This window comes from Corvus brachyrhynchos, unplaced genomic scaffold, assembly GCF_000691975.1.
Source record: "Corvus brachyrhynchos isolate BGI_N302 unplaced genomic scaffold, ASM69197v1 scaffold45, whole genome shotgun sequence".
In the NCBI taxonomy this organism is placed as follows: Eukaryota; Metazoa; Chordata; class Aves; order Passeriformes; family Corvidae; genus Corvus; species Corvus brachyrhynchos.
In genome coordinates, this window is record NW_008238361.1 from 2172843 (window position 1) to 2178842 (window position 6000).

General features: G+C 42.5%; 1 long non-coding RNA gene across 2 annotated transcripts in view; it reads right to left on the reverse strand.

Annotated features, from left to right (window-relative positions):
- The window catches only part of LOC108447098, a 64150-nt gene extending 58150 nt beyond the window's left edge, over nucleotides 1-6000 (reverse strand). For both annotated transcript variants that reach the window (XR_001862498.1, XR_001862499.1), the window contains exon 1: nucleotides 5965-6000. This is a non-coding gene — a long non-coding RNA (uncharacterized LOC108447098). The remainder of the gene's footprint in view (nucleotides 1-5964) is intronic.

Genomic DNA, 6000 nt, shown 5'->3' on the forward strand with positions numbered 1-6000 from the left:
AACACGGATCTCTGCCTTTTCCAGACTTCCCAAGTGCAAAGCAGTTCTGAACCTGAAAGGAACCAGCGAAAGGCATTTCTTGAGGGAATCGCAGGCCACTGCTTGGCTTTGATCCTTTCTGCAGCTCTTTGCAGCTCCCTGATTATGTTGATATTGAGGCAAGTGAAGGTTCAGCTGTAACTGAGGTTTGCCTGCCATAACCAGGGAGCTCCAATGCAATCAGCACAAACAAACCCTTCCACTGGATTTGAGCCTCCCAAACCCAGGAATCCCTACGGCAGCAACTCCTCTGCGACAAAATGTAGGAGGAAAAGTAGTTTTAAACAGCATCTTTAAAACCCAAACCTTTTCTAGCATAGTATGAACAGGGAAAACTCATGTTTTCTGAGGAAAATGACTAAGTTTCCAAAAGGGACTATTCCTTGAGAAACATGGGATGAGCAGAAACAAATAAAAAGCCAGAAAACTTTACAGTATTTCCCATTCCAGGCAGCCACGTTCAGGAACAAGACAACACCACATTGCATCACCAGTCTAGGCCAACACATCCACCTCTGAAATCTGATCCAGGCCTCTTCCCCATAAAGATTACGAGGGAACAACGTATCCCTCTCCTGCCCCCAAGCCCCTAAAAAGACAAAAGGAAGTTCTGTTCTAAAAAAACCAGCTCACTACAGATTCCCGACCACTTTGTTTCTTGAATCAATGATCTCATTTGTTCACTTTTGCAGTGTTTTCTTCCAAAAATAGCAGATACTAAAAAAATTATTCTTATCTAGAGTTTGGATGAGAGGCTCCAGCAATTTTTTTTTTGTGCTTCTCTTCTACACACAGTCAAAATAAATAAAATCTATCTCCTTAAATGGACAGTGTACTTATATAAAAAAAATTAAACAGATGCATAAAGCTCCACTGCAACAGTCTTAAAAGTAAAATAATTAAATTAAAGAGATTAGGGACAAACAGTCAAAAATATAAGGCTATGTTTATTACTTTCAATGCTACAACTTCAGTCTTACCAAAACACATGAAATTTGTGCTCATTCTAGTGAGGCTAATCACATATATGTCTATATACATATATAAAAATATACATGAGGTGGACAGGTAAAAGCTTAAAGGATGAAGACAAACCCAAACGTTCCACATATTTTCATCAAGTCTTTAATTTATCACAACAGATAATCCTAAATAGCATGTTGGCAATGATCTACCAGAGCTTAAAAACCAAGTCTAAAACTGGCCAAGTGAAACTGAATTTCCATGTTTTTCAACCATTAGGCAGCATGAACGGAAAAATCTGACTATCTGTATTTATGATATGTAGGCCCAGGTTCTATCTGGCCAAATTTTCTCCTAAGTTAGGCTGTGTTTGTTTCCTTTGGCAGTGGGGTACAAGGCAACATTATCTTATGCCTTCCTTGATCTAAACGTTGGGAATATCACCATTTGATCCAACAGGATTTGTTGTGCAAACAATTGACAACTGTTCTGCTTCCCTCACTTGGGAATTTTCCTGAGCGAGGCCACGCTACTGATGCTGCAAACGAAGGGCCCTCATATTTCAGATGCTATTTACATTTCAGATTACTCAGACACCAAAATAATTCTGCATTTAATGCCACTGAAAATGTGGACTAAGCAAAAATTATGACAATATATTTTTTTTTTATCCCAAGCTTCAATTTTACCTCATATCAGAATAATGAATTAATGTACTGCTTCTATAGGTTTTGGTTATCAGATATTGTGGCAGGATAAGAATTTTTAAAACATTGCTCGCTTACTTTAAAATATTTTCTGTAGAATAAAAATATATAAAATAAACAGCACATTGAATTTAACCAGAGTAATAAATGAAAGAATAAAGGTTTGCTTAGAAACATAAAAAAGAATTTTCAAGCATTTTACCATTTCATTTTTGAGCACATTTAAAGCTCCTGAAACAGAATATTTCAGAAAAAAACCCCTCAAACAAACAAGAACTGTATCTTGGGCATCTCCAGCTCCCTGTATTGCCCTCAGCTGCAGCCTAAGAACCAACAATTGAACCCACTCCAGGATTTGTTCCTTAGTCATTCCCATGGGAAGGATGGGAGGCAACAGAGATTTTGGGGCTGGGAACACCTGTCAGGCTGCAGATAAACCGAGATGACCAACTCATTTCACAAAGGTCTATGAATAGCCATGGCAGGGGTCTCACTGATTTCCGCTGCCCCCGGGCCGAGCACACGATCCTGGGAGCCACATGGTCACTGGACCCTAAAGCAGCACTGAAAAGTCCAAATTATCTGGTTTTTACACTTCTTGTAGATGCTCATTTATATATTTATATATATGTGTATTTGAGTATGCAGCTAAACTCATTTGCATATGTACTCATACACTTTTTAACATTGTAATCCAAGTGATTCTGACAAATTTTACCTCGATTTGAAAACAGTACAAAGTCTGAACTCCTTTCTAGACAATTCATCAGAAAAATAGGTATTGCTATAATAAAGAACTTGGAATTCAAGAGAGGGAAGGAATCAGCACTTCTTAATTTCTCAACTGCTGCTTTTTGTTTTATTCCCTCTTCGTTTAGCTCCAGATACACAGAGAAGAATTAAAGCATCCTGAAAGCCATTTCCAATGCTCTTCCAAAATTTCATCCCTAATACAAGCCTTGGTTCCTGTGCAAGCCCATTTGAAACTGATCGAGCAGTACTATTCCACCTAATAGTTCCAAAAATAAATACAAAGAAAAGCCAATGAGAGCCTGTGGTTTCCAACGTTCAAGTAACTCTTTAAAAGAATAAGCAGGTCCTTAACGACATAAGAGCATTAAAAAGGAAATAAATGTATCCTGTATCTTTTAATTCTTGAAATCAACGGTAATTCTGATTTCCACTTCTACTGGGACAGAACAAGACCCAACACAGGGACAACCAAACAAAACTAAACCCTCAGATAACCCAACAAGCCTGAAAGAACAAACAGAATTCCCCACTTTTCCAAAGTTTTGACAGGATTTTTGCAAAAGAAGCTCAGCCACTTTCAAAATTTGTGTCCCTGGCCATGAACGGATGAGACTGTACTGCTTTGTGCACATGGCCTCTTAAGCCCACAGAAAGACACTGGGACATTAGTGGGGCTCCAGATGGGCACGAGGGGCCTCCCACCTGGCCTGCTGCTTTCCACAGGGAACATCCACAGGGAGCACTGGCTGCTGATCCAGAAATTAATGCTGGACTTACAGACTGTATTCCAGCCACTGATCTTCCACAGAGAACGAATAACCATGAGTAACAGTAGGAAAAAAAAAATAAATCTACTGACAAAGCAAATTAAATAACCCAGCTGAAACCCAAGGCATTCCATCTTGGAGAGGACTGTTACTGATGCCCGGATCTCCAGTGTTTTTTAACAAGGAGAAACACTGATCCCTCCACAGCCAGAGTACGAAGGGACTGCAAGTTGTACAAGAAAAGTTCAATTATTGAAGGTATTGCATCATAAAGATTCTCCTCAAACATCCGCCTCCCTAATCCAAATAGAAACCAACTCATTTGTCCACAAAGGAAGGAAGGTATGGCAGCAAACTCCACAGAAACATTATTAAAGTCAGGCCTAAACAGCATCTTCATGTTCAGCAGAGCCATGGCAAGTCCTTGCTAATTCCAAACTATCTGCCCTTAGAGCCCAGGAAGCCACTGACCCAGAATACAGGAAAATAATTATTAATTTTGTCCCCAAAGATAAAGAACTGGAGAATCCGCATAAAGTTTTCCTAAAAGCAATTAGCACCTGCAAATATCTTTATAATAGCAGCAAAAAGAGCTTAAGAACCCAAATAAAAGGAAACTGTGTTCCTTTTTAGTTACAGCTGTTCATAACTCACAATCTTTCCCAGCACAGGTTGAAAGATTCAATTCCTTCAGTTCTTGGAAGCTTGTGACAGCAGCCAGAAGCCCCAAATTAGCCTGAGACTCCTTTGTGCTAAGCCTGCAGAAATGCAGGAATTGCCACCCAGAATCCCAGTCCCACCAGTGCTTCCTTCTGAGGGCCCTTCCCACCCCAATCCCACCAAATCCACAGCTCTCCTTCCAGCACAGACTTGGCTGCAGGACTGGAGGCCTAGGGAAATGAAGGTTTATCAGTAATTTTATCTCTAGGTTTTAAAGTAAGAGAAGACCCTGAATTATTCTGCCCAGCTTCAGAATTCTGTTCAAAATCTGGGTATTTTACTGCACAACCATAATAAATCAAACCATAGCTGTTCTAAAGACTGAAACACAAAGAGATGGTTAAATCCCTGTAATAATTAATGTATCTCATCACTATAGGCCATGGAAGCTGGGAGCAGAGCTGCAGCTCTACATGCACAGGGAACGTAATCCTGCAGCCACTATAGGTTTCCATGTACAGAGGAAAGCAGATCCATGGGATCTCAGGTTGAGAAAAGAAGCACTGTCATGAAATAAAATAATAAACTGTGTCCTTTCCTCTTGGACAGGGCTTTTGCTGTCCAACTCCTACCTGCAGTAAACCAAAAGGAGAGTCACATGTTTAAATAATGGGTGTTTATACACAGATCTGCTGATTTTGGTGATTGTCACCAATGAGGTTATTCCCCCACATGTTTAAATTCAAAGTTATTACAAGCAAAAAGAAAACTAACAGCAAACTATTAGAAAGAACTACAGTTATGGCTGCTAGCTCCAATTCTCCATCACAACATTGTCAAGTATCAATCCAACTCTGGTTTTCTCCTATTCCTTCCACCCCATCAAATTACGGCTCTCGCAAACTCTTCCCAGCCTGATCCCAAAATTGCTGCTTCCCGCGAGACACGTGTGTACAAATCAGAAATGGGAGATACCCCAGCATGCCAGGAGAGCTCTTTCTTGTGGGCATCCTTCAGCATGAGGCAGAGATGACACACACTCTCTGCTGACCACCATTTAACTGGGATGCCCCTCTGGAAAACACACTCATGGCCTAGTCCATGGTTCTGCACTCAGTACTTAATAAACCAAAAATAATAAGCCCAAAATAAACCAAAGCACTCCAACTGTCTTTTGGAAATTACAGAGGACATAATTAAGCTCCAGAAATAAGCAGACAACAGCAATTTCAATATAAACATCCTACTTGTGTAGGGGGTAGGGGACTCTCTCATTTCAGCTTGGTGTTAATGCCCCAGCTCTTACTTCTGGATCCTTGCAAACATCTAGAAGGCTTCTCCCAACGTTTCCTCGAGTCCAGAATTTAGTTTGACATTTAAACCCATTACATTTTAACCTATTTCAGACGTTTTTACACATAACTTTCCTTTGAACCAGTAGAAAACATGATCAGGTCAGTCCACCAGCAGCACCTGACCAACACTGTGAGCAGGGATGGAGCCACTTGGCCTTCCCAGCAGAAAGCCATGGAAAAACACATCCCGACATATATATTTGAACAAACCATTGACCAAATATAGCCGGGCACCACCGATAACCAGGGGCTGCTACCAACCACATCCCAACCCTGCAAACACCAAGTCCAGCTCTTGGACTGTCTATCCCTGGAAGTTCAGCTCGGGAAAGGGTCTTTGTACAAGTGGTCTTTGTACCTTCAGCACCGCAGGGGTTTAATAACTCAAACAATAAGTCAAACAACGGCCTGGAACCTGGGGGGCAACGCCGGGGCTCCCTGTTATCCCAGGAAAACAACACTTTCGGGACTCGGCCGGGGCTCAGCACCCACCGCACCACCCCGAACTTTGCCCGGCGCCCCCGCCACCATCACCCCCCTCCCCTCCCGCTCCGGAGGGGCCCAAAGGAGCATCCCCGGAGCATCCCCCGACAACAAAGCTGGGGCGGGGGGCGCCGGGAAGGGGCCTGAAGTGACAGGCGGTGCCCCCCCGGGGTAAACAGGGGGTAAACACGGGGTAAACAAACAACCCCCCCGCCCCGCCGCTCCCCCCGCACTCACCTCAGGGCCCCCGGGCGCAGGGAGGAAGGCGGAGGC